The following is a 20,421-nucleotide window of genomic DNA, read 5'->3' on the forward strand; positions in this document are numbered from 1 at the left end:
CAAAAAAAGTTTCACTGACAGTCCAATTGAGAATAATTTCATAGTCAATCCTCACAAGCAATTACAGTGCTAGTACAGAGTGTAAGTGAAATCGTTCCGTTTCACATATACATTGGAAGCAAATGCTCTTCAGCACTTTTTATCCTGCAAGAGGCAATAGGGACACAGCTCACGAGCAGATGTTGTATTTTGTTCCCTCTATGCAGACTTGCCCTCTCAACCACAAACCCTCTGCTCTGAACCAGCTGAATCTATCCATAGAAACAGCCCTTTGAGGAACACCAGCAAAACATCCACCACACAAATGCTCTTCACCTCCTCAGTTTGGAGTTTAACCTCCAGGATTAGTTCCCTGATACACTGCAATATATTTGGTTCCACAATCTATCAAATTTTAAGACAATCTGATATTAAGACAGTGTCTTAATCTTGTTATGCCTTAACATACTTTAACAATTCAAGGATGAGGTGTTTGGTTTTACTTCTATTTTACTTTCAAATCATATTGTAAGCTTTAGTCAGACGTGTAAAAAAATACCTGTGACACTGCCAAAATATTTTCCTCATTTCACCATAAATATTATAGTCCAAGTCCTTAGGTCCCAACACATACCTTTGGGAAGCCAGTTATAGCCTGCAAGGTTTGGGAACTGGAATATTCTTTGCAAGTTGTAAAGCAACAATAAAATGCCTCACACCCATGCTATGCAACTAAAGGCTTCAAATAAGGCAGGTACCTTAGTTAGTATATGGTAAAATCCCACTGACTGCTGAGGCATTTGCATGTGTTTTATGTCAAGTATGGGTTTTGTTGAATCTTTGTCCTTTGAGATGTACTAGCCTAAGAGCTAATGTACCGCCTACACCAAAGAAAAGAGTAGCTCATGTAGACATGTATTCAACAAGTCTGCTCCTGTTCAGCCTGAAAATCTCCCTCTACAGACACAGAAAAGTTTCTGGAACATGGCTTTGCAGTGCCCAGGAGAGTCTCCCTGCTATTCCCAGACATCCTAGATTCTCTTCCTTCCCTTAGTGAAAGGATCATTTGAGCTTCATCCTGAATCTTCTGCTCTTGCTGGCTGTGTCAGGCTGCATCAGGAAAGGCAAGTGTGCAGAATCTGTCTCATATGCAGACACATTATTCACCAGACAGGGACAACAAAATTGTTCATATCTGAAAGAAGACAAAAAATAAGCAGGTATTATCATTTAGAATCAAATGGAGAGATGGCTGACATTAAGGTGTTTTTTTTTTTCTCTCTCTGTGCACTGTTGCCACCAAGAAGCTTAGAGTATCTTATAAATACCTCCTAAGGAAGGAAAAGAAAGGCATTGTCAGGAAGCGGACATGACTGCAAAGTCATTTTTACAGGCTTTGGAAACTACATTTTGAAAAACAATAATAATAGAATTTTTTTTAAGATAAAAGCAAATCCAAGGACAGTCCTTGGATTGAAGGCAGGGTTGACACACCATGTGTTTTGCTGGATTTAGATTGTGAATGCTTTGAAGATGAATAAATGCTTATAAGAGTTAAGAATGATTATTGCTGCACATTCATAAAGAAGTCCCTTCCTTCTTAACAGTACTAATAGCATCTGCAGTGCCGAGACTCATAAAGCATTACCGTTGGCTTTTAGGATGATTCATAGGCCTATTTTAACAGAGAGAGGTATCTTAGCATAGCACTGGGAGTCAGCAGTTCCTCCTTTCTGATCTGGGCTCTGATACAAAATTTTCTTTATTGCCTTGAGCAGTTCACTTAATCTTTCTGCCTCATACTCCACATCTGTGAAATATGAAGTTACCATATTCACCTAACAGTAAAGTAAGGTCATTGTTTCTCTCCTCCAAAAATATTTCCCTCAGGACATACCTCACCTCAAAGTCACATGAGAACTGAAAGTTATCTTGTGGATTGTGAACCTTTGAGACTAGGTTAAAAGTTTGCCTGTGCTTGATGCTACAGAATTTCTCTTCACAGAAATACCTACTGGCCAGCTCAGAACTGGAATTCTGGATACACACACTATCCAACCATAGCACTGACCTGAATATAGATAATGTGGATGCTTAGTGAGCTTGTGCTTGAAGGTGGAAGGAAGAGTCCACTTAAAAGACAATATAGATGTAGCTCCTGCAGTTGGGAAGACGGCTTCAGTGCCTACGTTCCAAATCTCTGTTCTACTCTATGATTTTATACCAAAAAAGCAGGTAATTCTCACTCTGCCCCTCAAAAAGATCTCTTTATATTGTTTATTGTGACGCCATGAGTACTGCTGTGGTGTTAGTCCTGCAGAAAACTCTGCTGCATGCTAATTCAGTCAATGCCCACTTTGTTCTACAGGAAGCTCATCCACAGCCCAGAAGAATATTCTACAAAAGAAATGAGATTTTTTTTTTTAAATGGTAGCAATATTAAAAGCATACATTTGTGAATAGTCTAGGAATTTTACTCCACATTTTGTTAACCCTTGAATAGCCCATTCTTCTATTCTTTAAAGTTCCAATATTCCCATTTACTGTAGAAATTGTATTATGGTATCACAGATCTAATGACTCATCAGCACTCGTGGGATGTTGACAGTTATAGGAGGCTCCATGAACGACGCCATTGGGAATGTCACAAGTTCAAATGAGAGTGTACTGGGTCTGGCTGGGATGGAGATATTTATCCTAAAAATCACCACAATGAGAAAGATATATTCAGAAAAATTATCCTAAACCAACAAGCAGTGAGAATTAAGCAAGTTTTCCTGAGCAGCTGGGAAGTCCTATACAGATATATCTATGCTATCTCCTCAACACGGTATCTCAAGTACATCAGGAAAGAAAAAGGAACTGCCAGCATCAAAAATTCACTTCCTTCTGTTCCTCGACACCAACCAAAGCAAAAGGTTCAGACCATTGTGAAGGGAGAAGTGCAGCTGCGATCTCTCCTCCCAAACTAATGCCACAATTTCATCTCTCTGAACTCCTTCAGTCTTTTTTTTAATTAAATGAGTCATACAGTGTAGTGTATCTACTACTCTGTTGCAGAGCTGGAAATAAAAATTTGATTCATAAATTCTACAAATGTATTTGATCATAAAACAAAGCTGCTCTCAAGCTCTATGCATACACCAACTTGTTTAGGAACTTGAGGAGCAAAGGAATGGAGCCTTTGACCTTCAGACCCTCTGTAATCATGAATCATCCAGTCAGTAAAAGCTACATTTAGCCTTTGTTTAGATTGATGAACCTCTAATAAATATTGTTTCATGGGAGGGCAGATTCTAACTCAGAGTAATTATAAGCTTTTCTATCAGATTTAGATCAGTTTCTCTAGGTTCTATATCTTGATAGCAGAAACATATGGTACTCTAAACATGCTTTATTTTTTTCTAATTTCATGCAAAATCTAGTCTAAAAATATTCTCTGTGATTCTCCTTCATTCAATTCCTTGAGTAATGTTTACTTTTACTGGTTGAGAATCCACTTTTTCTAATGTATACTGTTGCCATCTAGTGTCTAAAAAACAGTGGTATATTTGAAGTTCGATTTTTATGAGGTTAAGCACATATTTTTATGTCTCCACTAATCTTTAAATTAGTTTGATTCTCTTTTGTATCCATTCTTCTCTATCAACCATTTTTGATAAAGGCCACCCAGCTTCTACCATGTCTACTGCATAACTTCTCCAAGGTCAGTTAGCAGGTATCAGTGCTTTGGTTTCAATTCTGTTGGGCCACTTACATGGTACAGCAGTTGGGAACTATGGTGGGAACTGAAATTGTTCCCCAAAAGCTGGGAGGAATATGGGATGTCCTGCAGGAAAATGAAAGGTGATCACGGAGCAAGTGAATCTCACCCAACTAGACATATTTATGATGTAGACGTGAACCTTTTAGGCTCCCTCTCCAGTCATTGGAAAGACACAGGCACTCTGAGGGAACAAGTTGTCTCATCCTAAAATAGAAGTGCAAAATAGTTCAAACTACTCATGTGCCTTAATATTGCCTATTTCTCCCCACCCTCCCCCACTCCCCCAAGTATATAGACAGCATCAGGTAGCAAGCTCAGGTGGAGACACCTAAACTAGAGATGGGTAAAGTCAGATGAGATGAATCCTACCTTAACTCATCCTTATGAGGTCTGTAAAGAATTTACTAACTGTCCAAATTTGGACTTGAGCCTGTCATTTAAATAGCCCTGTTCTGAATATTCCTCATGAGCGGTAATGAGATTTTCGAGTTATGTGCTTACCAAGGGCATCTAGTATCCTCTAAATCTTTTATAATCATTTCAAGAGAGGTCTACAGAACACTGGAGGAGGAAGGACAATTTGATTACATAATTGATTAAAGCGAAGATACAGCAAAGCTGCCAAGACAATCCCTTTAGACCCGGAACCCCAAAGCACAATACAATCCAATAATTCATCATAATCGCAAGTAACTGGAGAATAGGGATCCAGTTGTGGCATTTTGCTTTAACATTTAGAAAGACAGCAGAAAGGGTTTTGGGTTTGGGGTTTTTTTCAAGCCAACATTTTTCAGAGAATTGAATCTACATTAAAAGAGAAATTTTGGCTCACTCTAGTCCACTGGAGTCTTGCCACTGATTTCAGTGAGATCAGGGCTGCATTCTCAGTGTTACTGCTGCCTACTCTATCAGGTAGCTAAAACTTATGGAGCACAGTGATACATGAAGGAGCATATGAGGTGAAAGCTTAAGCCAAAAGAGAGAGTGCCTTGGAAAGAGTAAGATTCAAGAAATGTGCAACTTTTTCCTCTCTTTTCTGTCAAGTATTCCTCTCTGACTATTAAATGTACACTCCCAGGACTCATAATTCCTGTGACTCTCCCCACATGTGTTTAAATTTCTGTTAACACAGTTAGCTGTGCTTCCATATGGCACAGCAGTGGCACTTAGTTGCTGTGATTAACTCTAAGCGTTGGCTGAGAAGGTAAATGAAAAGGCATGCTTTCTGCTGAAGCAATTTGTCAGTGAAGTACTGCAAGCCATATGTTTCTCTATCTTCTTCCAAATATTTGTGCTGATGTTGCTAGAAGGTGATTTCATCCAAGGAAAAAGAGATACATGATAGATTGTGCTGTGATAGATTATTGAAAGTATATAGCACTTGCCTAAAGCATTTTCATCCTCTGAACTCAGTGCTTTACAGCCACTGAGCTGCTGCTGCCACTAGAATTCATCAGACTATTCCTCCCACCACCAGGACTGCCAGTTTCATAGAATCATAGAATGGTTTGAGTTGGAAGGGACCTCAAAGACCATCTAGTTCCAACCTCCTGCCATGGCCAGCGACACCCTCCACTAGACCCCGTTGCCCAAAGCCCCATCCAACCTGGCCTGGAACACTTCCAGGGAGGGGGCATCCACAACCTCTCTGGGCAACCTGTTCCAGTGCCTCACCACCCTCACAGTAAAGAACTTTTTCCTTGTATCAAATCTAAAACCTACCCTCTTTTAGTTTAAAGCCGTTAGCCCTTGTCCTATCACTAGACTCCCTCATAAACAGTCCCTCTCCAGCTTTCAGTGGGTCCCAGTTTGTGGGCCCCATTGCATTCTTGCAATGTTGGAAGCTGTGAAGGTTTTGCTAACATCTATCTCCTGATGGGTTTTATGCTCAAAGCATGTACACACTACATAAAATTGTAAAAAAAAAAAAAAAAATCAGATCAGTGGTTGGTACTGCATTAAATTAAATGGATGGTCTCAAGTAAGGGTAAATAATTTCAAATTTGGTTTAGCTCAGTAACTTTTTGTGGTGGGTTGACCCTGGCTGGGGGCCAGGTGCCCACCAGAGCCACTCTCTCACTCCCCTCATTCACTAGACAGGGGAGAAAAAGTACAATGAAAAGCTTGTGGGTCGAGATAAGGACAGGGAGAGATCAATCACTGATTATCGTCACGAGCAAAACAGACTGAACTTAGAGAGGGAATTAATCTCATTTATTACTAAGCAAAACAAAGTAGAGGAATGAGAAATAAAATCAAATCTTAAAACACCTCCCCCCACCCCTCCCATCTTCCCAGGCTCAACTTCACTCCCGGCTTCAACCTCCTCCCCCCTCAGCGGCACAGGGGGACGGGGAATGGGGGTTACGGTCAGTTCATCTCACGGTGTTTCTGCCGCTTCTTCATCCTCAGGGGGAGGACTCCTCTCATTGTTCCCCTGCTCCAGCATGGAGTCCCTCTCACGGGAAACAGTCCTTCACAAACTGCTCCAGCCTGGATCTCTCCCACAGGGTGCAGACCTTCAGGAGCAAACTGCTCCAGCGTGGGGTCCCCCACGGGGTCACAAGTCCTGCCAGCAAACCTGCCCTGGCATGGGCTCCTCTCTCCATGGGGCCACAGGTCCGGCCAGGAGCTTGCTCCAGCGCGGGCTTCCCACGGGCTGCAGCCTCCTTCGGGTGCCTCCACCTGCTCCGGCCTGGGGTCCTCCACGGGCTGCAGGTGGAATCGCTACACCCCCTCATCCTTCCTCCATGGGCTGCAGGGGGACAGCCTGCTTCACCATGGCCTTCACCATGGGCTGCAGGGGGATCTCTGCTCTGGCGCCTGGAGCACCTCCTCCCCTCCATCTGCACTGACCTTGGTGTCTGCAGAGTTTCTTACATCTTCTCACTCTTTCTGGCTGCAAAAGCTCTTAACTGGTTTTTTTCCTTCTTAAATATGTTATCACAGAGGCGCTGATTGGCTTGGCCTTGGCCAGTGGCGGGCCCGTCTTAGAGCTGGCTGGCATTGGCTCTATCAGACACAGGGGGAGCTTCTAGCAGCTTCTCACAGAAGCCACCCCTGTAGCCCCCCCCCCCCCGCTACCAAAACCTTGCCATGCAAACCCAACACACTTTTCTGACATGAAAATAAAATAAATTCTCCAGACTGGCACAAACTTTATTTAAGCCTGTAATTAACCTGCTGCCTCTCTTTCTACCACATTTCTATCAGCTAAGATACAATAGAAGGTGAGGGTGTACTGGTCTTAGGTAAGAAGGATAAAAACAATACAGAGTGCTCTGTCACCTGTCTTATTCCTCCTTCTTCACTCACAGGAAAGTTCTGCCAACTTCTGGATTTGTGTGATGAGCAAATATGCTGGTGGTTCAATTTCCTTGGCATTGAAGAAGGCTGCTAGACCAGAACATGCCAAGTACAAGGCTTTCAACCAGGTCCCATGAAAACCATGCCACATTGCTAGCCACATTGACTAATCAGTTAAGGCAAAATTATGGGTGGAAACTGGCTTCAGCATCCTCATAGGAAAGGCACTGGACTTAAGACCGCATTGTCAGTGCTAATTTACTTTCTGCGATCACACGAAAAGTACTAAGAGTTGGATGTTCTGGAAGTCTAGCTGCTGCAAGAGCCCTGAGATGTGATTGAGGCTGCATTGAGAAACAGATGGGAGCTTTTTTGAAAGTACATAGCCCAAATCTTGTATCCACATGCCCAATCATTGGGCTCCATAACCTGGAGGTTCCACTGATTCTGGGTCCAGATATTTTGGCAAATAGCTTTTCCAGTGTGGTAGAACTATAACGTTATGGAATACATAGCCTGTATTCAAGAGATGATGTGGCTCCTACTTAACTTCTTACACAACAACAGCCTGTTGGGGCCAGTCTTCACCCTGCTGAATTCTGACTGAAGTTCTGAGCCCAGTTCATCTCCCAGATGTAATCTCTGCAGCACCACTTTACTCCAGTTACCTGCCTCCCTAAGACAGGCACTGTCATATAACAAGCAAGCGACTACCAAAGGAATAAGCATCCAAAATAGTAGTTATATCCAGATGAAACTTCATCTGTCACTACAGAAACTTAACTTAGTACCACCATAAGGGTTGAAAAAACACTTTTCCCCTGACCCTCTGACCTCTACTATGCCAAATACAGTTTATACAGATCCCAACGCTGGAGCTGAAAGATCAAGTATCTAAGTTATAAATTACTTCTTCCTTTTTATTTAATTAAATGAATAAAATATAACCATGCTATAAAATAGACACACAAAAATAGTACATGGCATGCATTTACATTTTAGAACTGTCAGCAAATTTAATCAGGAAATTATCTCCTTAATATAAATGAATACAGGAAGGCGATTAACTGTTTTTAATTTAGCAACAACAAATTGTAATCTCTTTCAGACACGTAAATCAGAATGATGTTCTAACTCTAATGATCAATAGGTAACTGCCGCATCCTCCCAAAGTTGAAGAATTAATATAAGGGTATATATAATATAAGGGTAGAGGTTAACAGCTACAATTAACTATTAGTACAATCATAAATATGTTCTCTTTAAGCATATTAATTTAAATGTGATGAACAGAATTCTACGGGGTGTAATCCTGCTGCCATTACCTAGGCAAAATTCCTTTCAGTTTCAATAGTTTTCACAACTGGTGGCATCACAGAACCAGACCTTTATAACAACCACAGAATATAAAGGATCTGACTGGGCCACCTTTAACCAAATCAGCTATATCTGTAAGTATTAGCTACACCTTTACCGCACTTCATAGAGCACTCCAAATTCTAGTTCATCCCTAGTACTAGTGATTAGGAGTGACTGCTAACCTCTCCCACTATATGAATGCTTCAGCTTTGGGAAGGCGAAACAATTTACATATAGACCATCAGAGATAGCACATCTTTCTGATTTACATACTGCCCTCACATCCAGCCTGCACTCTGGTTGTTTTCTATGAAGGATTCTCAGGAGTTGTCCTTCAGGTTGTCTTTTTGCAAAAGCAGCTGGAACATCTGCATACTGCCGGACCCACACAGCAGGTGATGTGCTCTATGGGATGCTTTAAGCACTGTACACACCCAAAGTTTCCTTCAGAGGATACTAGTGGCATACACCAGAGAGACCTGTGACACCTGTTATGTTATGTCAGCTGTAAAAGAATGCCATTTTGCCCTGAAATTCGTTTTCTAGCTGTTTAATATGACAACGTGGATGCAGTCATTTGGTACTGTTTTGTTTTCTCAAAGGGCCCACAGGATGATCTAGATGCTAAACACCATATCTTCAAAAGAGCAGAGAATGACCACAGTCTTGGGAGCCAATCCTGGTCTAGGGCAGCCTTTTCTCAGGTCAGAACTGGGAAGAAAAAAACCTCCACAGAACCCAGAAACCAACTGAAAGGAGACAGGTCACTAACCCACAGCTGTCTGCTGTGTGCGCGCAAGTCCTTTGGTTTTTTAACTGAGGAATGGTGTGGGATGTACACTGTCTGAAACTTAGAAAGTCAAGGTAGGAAGAAAGAAGCAGAAGAAAGGGAAGAAAAAAAAGAGAATCAAGGAAATTTGGTTCCTGTTCCATTCTCAGAGTTTTAAAGACGTTTATTTATCCTTTGTGTACAGACAGGCAATCATTGCTGCAGTAAATGTTATGTTCATTTAACTCGGGTGCTTGCAGGAGAAAAATATGTAAGTGATTCTTGCCTCTAGATGGTGGGATAACTGTACACCTAGCTATGCAATGTCAGTCTAAATAGCGTTCCTAATGCTATCAGCAAGACTATTCACATTGTTTATTGGTATTTGCTAGCATAAATTTCCAACCTGAAAGGCACATCGCTCACTTCCTGCTGTTTCTCTAGTGTAATATGGGTGTTAATTAGTCAGTTTTATCTTAATAGGTTTTAAAAATGATTAAATTCTTTGTATATTGCTTGTTTTCAAATAATGAATGAAATCTTCCAGCCCTATGTACTTCTGAAAATCACTATGTTTAGTTTAGTTATAATCCTCCTTTTTCTATCAAAATGTGCCAGGAAAAAGAATTTTGCTATGCACAAGGCCTTTAACTGTTTCCTAATAATTCCTATCCATTTCCATAGATTTTATATTTAAGATCTCTATAAAATCATAAACAAAGTTTCCAATAAACATGTGAAGAAATGCAGTCTCAGAAGTAATAGTTCTAAACCTTGCTGAGAACTGGATAAATGGACTGCCAAGGAATCCTATTCTGTGTAGCAGAATAGTCCCAAGAGCTATGCAGAAATCTATTTGTGACTGAATAAAATGCTGCTTTTGTTTCTTCCTTCTTAGAAAGAAGAAAAAAAAAGAAAAAAGAAAAACAAATAAAACCACCAAGGAAAGAAACCTGAAATTCATCCAGATCTTTCATGACTGGTTTTAGTACTAGACTGGCACTGAATTTAGCTATAAAGTTTAGAACTGTAGTTGCCTATATACAGTTGCTTTTCTTCTGTATAAGCAAGTCTGATTCATTTCCTGTGAAATAAAGGTCAAAATCCTCCTTGACTGCCTTGGGGCTGGATGGCACTTAAGGAAGGCTGTCATACAAAGTGGTGTTCATATTAATACTGTAAGCAAAGAACAAATAACCAAATGCAGGAAGTTCAACTCATAAAGCTTTAGTGGACTAACTCACAGCAACGATAAAAAGCTAGCATTTCTGGTTCTTCAGTAGGAAATGTGAATTTAGGGATTCTAATTACATGGTGAGCAAGACTATGAATAAGGATCATAAAAATATATTGTGCTCCTATTTCACAAAATGTATTACTTTTTAAGTTTATACTTCCTCTGTTTAGCGCTTCCAACAGGAACTCTTTATAACCACAGATCACAGAGGATTACTAATCATGAGGACTACTAATGATGAGGTATAGAATTACTGATCATGTACTAATCTCTGATAGACTTTTGAGTAGTTAAATTAGCTGTAAATATACAATATAGAGAGCGCATATTATAGAGCAACCTCTGTAATAGTCAATCTTCAGGTTTTGGTTTCACTCATTAGAATCACTTATCTTTGCATCTTTCCAAGAAAGAATAAAATTATTCTGAACCCCATCACCTTACCAACTAAAGGCTTTGTCAGCTTGCTGGCTGTTTCATCTCTGGGTCAGACTGATAATCCATTGGTGCCGCTCTCCTTCAGCAGCACTGCAAATTATTAAAACCAAACAGCATTATGTTATTTATAACCGCAATTTATTTCTCAAAAAAAAAAAAGCCTAATAGGCAGGTTTACATGTGCACAAAGACTAGATAAAAACACTAATTTCCAGTGGTGGTGCATTTTAAATATGACAGTGACTCCCACTGGCCAAAGCCACGAACAGCCTGAGCTCAAGAGTGAACAATGGCTTTGAAGAGAAAGCCATCATAACTCAGAACCTCCTGAGAAAGGAGAGAGTGAAGATGAGAGATTTCAAAGTCATTACAGGACACCTGAAAGGGATGAAAGCATACACTGTATCTATCCATCTGTCACTATTAATGGCAGCTATAACACATCTCGAAGAAAGTAGCCATTAAAACCCAATCAGATACACAACTGTCTATGGTGACTCAATGCCTCAAAGCTGCTAAAACATCACTTCTTGTCAAAAAGTCACACAATTTTGTTCTTGTTTTAAATCTTAGAATGAGGTAATAAACATAAAACATGGTAGTACTAACTACGTTTGTAAAAAATGAGGATCAGGGCAAAGCCTGCATCCCACAGCAGCAGACACACACACACACCAGCAGAATTTACAACGCTCCAGTGTACATCATATGATTATCCCAAAAGCCTAATTCTGCTACCGACCTCTACAGAAATAATTGTTTTTATTTCAGCATCTCCCCTTCTTCCTTGTGCCCCTACCTCATTCCAGCCTCTTCCCCTCTACATTGTCAAAATTGCAAGAACATAAGACATGGAAACTGAAAACTATGAAAATGTCAACAAATTAAGCCATTCAGTTCAACATGCAAAATTTACCAGCAAAAAATTTCCACTAGGAGTGGAAGATTCTGAAATCTTGATTGATTCTGAAATCTTGATTCAGAACTTGATTCAGTTCTGAAAAATAACATTAGTATCAAAGTACTTGAAGTAAGAAATTGGTTAGCTTGTTTTAGAAATAACTCTGGAGTCTGCTATGTCCGTCTTCAATCAGATTTTGTATTGTACAAGACCTTTCCTCTTTCCTTACTATGCATCTGCGGTTCAGGTCAGAAAGCAAATGTGAAACAGGACACTTAGGAAGCCAGAACCACATTTCTTTGACACCACTGAGCTAAAGTGCAGTAACTGAGTGCACGTGCAAACCAAGAACACATTTATTTTTACCCTGAATTACTGTTAGGAATCTGCATCTCATGTAGATTAAACACTTAGATTAAAATGTTTGTTGGTTTCCATTAATTTTTTTGATAAATCAGAGAGCCTGGTTCTGTTCTCACATTACTATAAGCAAGACAACATAAGTTGACTAACACAACTATTATTTAAGGGTGCTTCACTTGTATAAGCAAAAGCCAAGTGAAGTTCAGTATTTTTTCTCTTCTTCAAAATGCTTTCTTTTTTATTTCCTGAATGGTCAGGTTTATCCAAATAACGTTACTGTAATATCAGATACAGCTTCTGCTGTTGAGATAAAGACAGTTACTGGAAACACCAGCAACTTAGTTTGGTTTTATGTAATTCCATTAAACAGTGGTTATATCATTATCTATAGCTAGATGGGATAGAAGCATACTATGGACAGACATTTTAATTATGAGTAGATATGTAAAAGAAGGTCTGTAGGGAATTGCATTCTCTTTTTCAGACTACTTCTCCAAGGTCAATTTTAATTCTTATCATCTCTTTCCGCATTCTTAAAGATCCTGCCACTTTCCTACCACCTACCAATTTACCATGCACACACTCTATTCCATATTCCAGCTCACTAAAGAGATCGTGTTAATTCCAATTTTTTCCACCAGAAGTTAAATTTACAAATTATAATTTCTTGTTTCTATTTTTTCTTTTTTTTTTAATAGACACTGCATTTGCCCTTTTGCAATTCTGCCGTACTTCTCCAATCTTCCATATGTTTTCTGCATAACTACTAGTATTTTTATGATTGCTTACTAAGTAACCCAATTTATCAGGTCCAGCCACATTGATGAACATCTAATTTATCTAAATAGTCTCTAGCTGTCTTTCTCAAAATCCCTATTTATTTCTATCACTGTATTCCTCTGGAAACCTACACTCTGCAGCTAGCAGTTCTGTTAGCCATTTTCTTTAGTTGAGGATTGTAGTAAACACCAATGTATATCACTTTGTAGAACAGTGGATTAATAGTTTAATACTTTTCTTAGCCTTTCTGGTACCTCTAGTAGTTTTCATTCAGTTCCCTGCAGTCAGATTCAACTACATCATATCGCCCCCTTCATATACTGATTAAGCTTCTCTTTAACATTAATTAGACTTCTTTGTTCCAATTCTTCCTATGGGAAAAGCTGAGAGAAAGAGAGAGGAAAAGGAGAGAGAATCTCTCTCCTATAACAGTTAGATTTCTTCTCATTTATAGATTAATTTTATATCTATTTTAATTATTACAATATTGTCTTCAGTTTTGATCCATTTTCTCCTTGAGCTGCACATCCCCAGCTTTTGCTGCAGCACTCATTTTCTCTTATGAACATATTTGAAACCACTGATCCAAACCAATTTATGGGTTGTATGGATGCATACAAATATGGTGAAAACAGCTGGTAACTTACCAATACAGGAAGTCTCCTTCTAAAAACTGTTTTTTTCTGATTAAAGGTTTCAAGAATAAGGTTAGAAAATCTCTCTCCATCCTTCATTAGCATAAAAGCAATGAACTTCACTTTTGTAAGTCATTTCCTACTGATTTCTATAGCTTGAACTGCCATGAAATTCTACCCCATACAGCAAATTCCTAAAATAGTTCATTTCCTTTCTTGGTTATCTCTCTCTGCAATGCTCATATTTTTTGAAAAATGAAAATTTCTTCTCCAAAACTTAGTTCTGACCTCACATTTCCCCCACTGTGAATGCGTTAGTTGCAGTATCCAACCTGTCGTTGATCAAACAGTGTAATTTCTGTCAGTATCCCAGAGCTTTCAATTAAAGATTTCTCTCAAGATATGGTACACACTGTTTTTCAGATTGTTTCTCTGGAGTTTAACTAAAATTGTGTTTTTCACTGCAACACTGAAACTTCTTTTATTTCTCCCTTAATGTTATTTCCCAGCAAACTGTTACCATTTTTTTCCTAGAATAATTACATTTTCAAAATTCTTTGCCCTACACTGTATAGTGTTACAACCAAAATGTTTTTTTAAATTCAACAGCGAATTATTATATAATAAAACATCTTTCATATTAGAGTTCTACATCCAACATTGATTTGTGAATCATTGCTGAAAATAATTACATCTTTGAATTAATTGTTAATAACCTACTGTATATCTGTGAGTTCATTTTTTTTCACAAAGCTCATATGTTTCTTTTCATAAAGGCTTTCCATTCCCCAAGGTCTTTGGAGAGCAATTTGTCTGATTATGTCACATCCCTGTGGACTGGAGAGCTGAGAGGGATCCTGGGGCCAGCAAGGCAGGGACCTCATCAGCCAGGGACTGTCCCATGAGGCAAACAGAATCAGAATCACAGAATCACAGACTGGTAGGTGTTGGAAGGGATCTCTGGAGATCACTTAGTCCAGCCCCCCTGCTCAGGCAGGATTACCTACAGCAGGTTGCACAGGATCATGTCCAGGCAGGTGTGGCAGATGCACCCACCCCAACAAAGCCCGCAGGAAAACCTTCCTGCCACAGTTTGAATTATGCCTGCATTGGCCATTTCAGTTGACAGGAGACAAAGCTGAGGTCTTCGGCCAACAGGAGACCTACATGACCATATATGACCACAGGTCAGATTCGAATTGGGTATTAATGGAGTCCTGTGAGGGGGCCATTTTGAGTCAGTCTTCCTGAGAGCAGCGGGTCTGCAGTCAGAGGCTCTCCCCGTGGGCTGGTACGCCACCCACGGCTCATCTTCTGTACAGACTGAGAGTCCTCATCCTACATAGGTGAGTGATTTTGTGCATTTCGGGTTATCAACCATAAACCTTAAGAGCTCTTAAGTCAGTGGTGTAGTATCAATATCCCGACCGACACCCTGAACCTGTGGATTGTTAATGTCTGTTGGAGCCAGAGCGATTTCAGTTAGAACAAAACTTAGGGGTTTTTTCCCTTCTGTCTTGTAAAATGAATCTCTTTTTTTTTTTTTTTTAGTTTGTTAACTGGACAGGCCTAGTTTGTGAGGTTCCATGACAGCAGGTTTTGAATATCTCCAGAGAAGGAGACTCCACAACCTCTCCGGGCAGCCTGTTCCAGTGCTCTGTCACCCTCAAAGTAAAGTTATACCTCATGTTCAGATGGAACTGCCTGTGTTCCAATTTGTGCCCATTGACCCTTGTCCTGTTGCTGGGCACCATTGAAAACAGTCTGGCCCCATCCTCTTGACACCCACCCTTTAGATATTTATAAGCATTGATCAGATCCCCTCCCAGTCTTCTCTTCTCCAGACTAAACAGACCCAGCTCTCTCAGCCTTTCCTCATACGAGAGATGCTCCAGTCCCCTAATCACCTTTGTAGCCCTCCGCTGGACTCTCTCCAGTAGTTCCCTGTCTTTCTTGAGCTGGGGAGCCCTGAACTGGACATAGTACTCCAGATGTGGCCTCACCAGGGCAGAGTAGAGGGGGAGGATAACCTCCCTCAACCTGCTGGCCATACTCTTTTGAATGCGCCCCAGGATACCATTGGCTTTCTTGGCCATAAGGGCACACTGCTGGCTCATGGAGAGCTTCTTGTCCACCAGGACTCCCAGGTCCTTCTCCGCAGTGCTGCTTCCCAGCAGGTCAACCCCTAACCTGTACTGCTGCTTGGGGTTATTCCTTCCTAGGTGCAGGACTCTACACTTGCCCCTGTTGAACTTCATTAGGTTCCTCTCCGCCCAACTCTCTAACCTGTCGAGATCTCGCTGAATGGCAGCACAGCCTTCCAGTGTGTCAGCCACTCCTCCCAGTTTTGTATCATCAGCAATTTGCTGAGGGTACACTGTCCCCTTGACCAGGACATTGATGAATATGTTGAGTAAGACTGGATCCAGTACTGACCCCTGAGGCACACCTCTAGCTACAGGCCTCCAACTAGACTCTACCACTTATCACAACCCCCTGGGCTCTGCCATTCAGCCAGTTCTCAACCCACCTCACTGTCCACTCAGCTAACCCACACTTCCTAAGCTTGCCTATGACAGATGAGGGCAGGCTCACAGATGGCGGCCAGGTTCAACCAAGAGTCCAGATCATCAGACAAGTGGTGAGGCAAGTCCAAGGTCAAGCTGGGAAGTCAGTCTGCAGGTCTAGGTCAGTGCCCAGCTCAGCAGGTTACACGGCCAGGCCAGGCTGGCTACCTACAGCACTGTTGGGAGCCTCTCTGCACTGTCCCCGGAGGGAAGGGGGCTGTCCTGGGCTGCACCACCTCCGAGCTGGCCCCGAGCCCCAGCAGCCAAGCCTCCAGGAAGGAGGATGCTCTCTTATGCATCTATAGTTATCTTAACACACTTAAATATTATCTTCTCATAATTTGGGGAGAGTAATAAATGTAATAAAGGAAGAGCAGCAGCATTACCTCTTGTTTTGGCAGTACTGATGATAAAGATTTAGGAAAAAAATATGCCAACCGCAAAAGAAACTTCTGAAGAACTGTGTAATGCGCTGCAAATCACACATTAAGTAATATTTAGGAAAATGAGGCTTTTGTCCAAGCTTTGGGGTTTTTTACAGGTTGGAAGCTTTCCTGAAAAATGAAACTATAACCAACGGACTACTTGGAAAAATGACAACTGCTTGGATTATGCATTCTTTGCCAGTTTTGTTTTACCTATAAAATATTATGACTTCTGCCTTCATTATTGCCATGAGCCCCCTTCTGCTGTCCAATGATTTTATTGCTGCTGCATCATTTTCCTGTTTCTTTTTGTTAGCATTAAATGTTGCTAAGTAACTGAATCAGGCTGTGGTTATTATTTGGCATAACTATTCTTTTAAATAAGTATAGAGATTTTTCAACAAAATTACTCTCCCAAGGGAAAGAAGGCCATTTGCATCTACCATAACTCTGATTTTCAGATGATTTCTAAGAAAAAGTGAGAGGAAATCCTATAAACGTGATGCATATTTTCAAACCAGGTAGTTCAGGAAATACAAATATTGATAAAAATTGCTTCACCTTCTCCATGAGGTTATCCTAAGCCACCCTAAAAGATACCATTCATTTTGCTTTTAGTCATGTGTCTCAGCTCTTACAAGCAAAGTAACTTAAAAGCGAAACAGCTTGGCTTCCTATCAGTGCAAGCTCATTTAAAGAATTCACCTTTGCTGTTGCTTATTAAATAGAAATAATAATTTAAGTAATTTAATAGGAAAAAAATGGGAAAGATGGAATTTGCCATTGTATTTAGGTCTCCTAATTTCATGTTAATTTGGCCATGATCTCGGGTTTCTCATCTGTCCTACTCACAAGGACCCACTATCAACAATAAAGGTAACCATTCTCACTGCAAAACAGGAGACTGTCTGGATTTAACACAATCTTCACTTTACATCCCTCTGAAATAATCAAAGCAACAACAGTCACAATGCAGACCAGTTTGTTCAGTTTCCACTGCGAAGGTTTAAACTGCTTTAATGTTAATTACAACAGAGAAGGTCCAGATGAGGACTGTGATGCTGGAATAGAAAAATTCACATAGAATTTTATGAAGAATGTCTGAAACAGAACAGTGTCAATCTTTATTAAATTACTCAAGAATTGTTTGAGCTGCTCAATGTTGATTAGAATAGTCTTAGAAGTTTCCATATTCCATTGTTACTCTAATATTTAAAATCCCCCCAAAATGAACAACATATTTTCTTTTGTACATTTTTAACATAGACACGCACTACATATAAAAAATCTTTTAAAATAAATTTCTCAGTCTTAGACCCTAAGTCCCCCAAATGAGTTTTTTATAGGTAGGAGCTTGGACTCTCAAGATAACAACTATTCTTTCCATGGGAAGTATCTCTAAATTTGCTCATCTGAAATTTATCAGCTTTTGTTAAAAAAATTAAAGGAAGATGGACAAATATCATAAATACTAAATAGCAAAAAGACTTCTGTTAGGGAGTACAGTGAGCTAAAATTACACTTGCAATAGAGAGGATGGCTCAACACTAACTATGGGCAATAATCACTTTACATCTGCTTGTTGCATTAGCACAAGATTGTTAGACATTTGGAACGAAACCACGTATACACTAAGTCTTATAACAAGTGATTCTGTACTAAAAAAAATTAAATTCACATTGCTGCAGCTCCCTCTAATGTATAATTAATATAAATTCGCTGAGGCCAGCAGGTAAAATACTGTAATAGCTGAATATGAGTAGCAGTGAATATTTAGGAATGAGAGTTGATATGCAAAACCCAATTACATATGTACATCAGTTATTAATGACTTCATTAAATTTTTAGCACAAGTCAAAAAGTGTGACTGCCCAAGCTGGGAAAGCACACTTCTCCTTGCCCTTCCGGAACCTATACCATAAAAGAGAAAAAAAAAGTACAAGACACTCAGGTAAACACAAGAGTATTACATCACATTTTCTGAACTCCATCACTTTTGGATTAGATGTTTCACCCACGATGCTCTACTAGTCAAATCCCACCTGCCCTAAAAGATCAGCCCCACCTGAGCTGTGAGGTAACTTTGTACTCATATGTCCACATGTCATAGGATACCTAAAGAGGTGGACAGAAAATATAGAAGGAACCTAGAGACAAATGGATTTTTGCCACATTATGAAGGAATTTTCTAGATCTAGTTCCAAAAGAGAAAAAAAGACCCATTCACGGGCTGGGCAAGGAGCATTACAAGTTCCTGGCAGAGCAGTGTCATTGAGACATACATTTACAGCAGAATCAGTCAGGCCAGTGAATGTGAAGATAACTACAGGTCGGCTCAATTGTCTTGCTGGCTGTGTTCGGTCGAAGGCTGCCTGCAGCAGCAAGTGATGTCAGCAAGAATCTAGACAAGTTGAGGACATGAGAGGGGGGGGGGCAAGACTAAAATCATTACAAGAGAATGCACTGCCCCACAAAAAGTTCCAGACCAGCATAAACCATCAATATGGACTCACAACTTTTTCCAATGTAAGGCTGGGAAATTCTTTTCAACCACCGTATTCTCCAATGTGACAATCAGGCTGGCAGATGGTGAGGTCTACAGCCTTTTACCATGCAAAGGCAGCACCTCTGCCATGGCGATATTCGTGTCAGGACTACAGGGTCTTGAAAAAGACTAGTGTCTCTTTTTCTCTCTTCATGAAAAGATGAATCCTACCTCTAAGACAGTAGTTTAATTACTAGAAGTGACATACTGAGAAATATTTAATCAATCACAGGTCAAAAAACTACCTATGTAACTTTTTCAAGCCCAAAGAAAAGAACTTCTAAGACATCTGAGCCTACGCTGAATTCTGTGCTCTTACAGCACTTATTTTTATAAGATCATAACCTCCAGTTTCATATGGGAAAGAGCTTTAAAAGGATTAGAGAATGCTTCCAGGTAGGGACAAGATACACCAATTCCTGTATCATCAATCCCGAACATTCAAATAATAAAAGGTCAACCCCTTGTTCTACAGCACAAAATATTTAAGACTGATTACAATGTTTTAAAATACAATCTTTAGCTCCTTGACTTTCTCTTTTTATATTTTTCTCCACATTGGTACAGGGGAAAATTACTGATTTTTAAGTGAAAGCTGCAATGTTCATTCAACCATATATTCATGACTTAAAGCTTTAAGAAACAAGGAGCTCCATGAGCTTGGTTTCCTACAGCCTTGTTCCCCATTTCCCTCCATAATTCTTCCTTTACAAAAATAAGCCTGGTGTAGCTCCAAGCCTCATGTCACACCGGTAAGCCACCAAGCGGAAAGGTGCCTGTCTAGGACGGACACAAGGACTGCAGCTGGCCAAGGCACCGAGTAACCCACACTCGGCAGCTGCTCCCGGATACCCGAATGCCTCCTGCTCTCCCCAAGGTAGCCATGAACTGGCGTCCTCCTCCAGCCACCTTTTCTCACACAACCTACGGGAACTTGAGTACCTCTGCGACAACCACTTCTGCTTCGAACCCGGCTGAAACCACCCAACGGGTTTAAAAACTGAAGGGAAGGACGGGCTGGCAGCACAATCTGCCCTTCCCTGAGGGCCCTACCGAGGCTAAAACACTCCCTGGCCTGCCGCACGACGACACCGGCAGACTACGCGTGGATTTCTGCCCTTACGTTAAGACAATCCAGTCAGCACGAGACTTCCCAGTCCGCCGGGCGCGGCCCCGGGAGCGCAGAGGAACACACTGCGCTCAGCCCCGCTCGCGCCACACGCCCCGCCCCCGCCCGACCAAAACATTGACACGTGCGCCTCGCTCTCCCCTCACGTGACGCGCCTGGCCCGCACCCGCCGGTGACGCCACAGCCCCATTCGGCCAATGGAGAAGGGCGCTGCCGGGTAGC

General features: G+C 40.8%; 1 long non-coding RNA gene across 1 annotated transcript; it reads right to left on the reverse strand.

The window, feature by feature from the left end:
• Positions 1–862: 862 nt before the first annotated feature.
• LOC129203918 (uncharacterized) lies at positions 863–20,293 on the reverse strand. Its single transcript, XR_008576206.1, has 3 exons — positions 20,194–20,293; positions 10,861–10,944; positions 863–1,174 (listed from the first exon to the last, which is right to left on the reverse strand). It is a non-coding gene; the product is annotated as an uncharacterized LOC129203918 (long non-coding RNA).
• Positions 20,294–20,421: the final 128 nt, after the last annotated feature.

Source organism: Grus americana, chromosome 3 (assembly GCF_028858705.1).
Source record: "Grus americana isolate bGruAme1 chromosome 3, bGruAme1.mat, whole genome shotgun sequence".
NCBI classification, from domain to species: Eukaryota; Metazoa; Chordata; class Aves; order Gruiformes; family Gruidae; genus Grus; species Grus americana.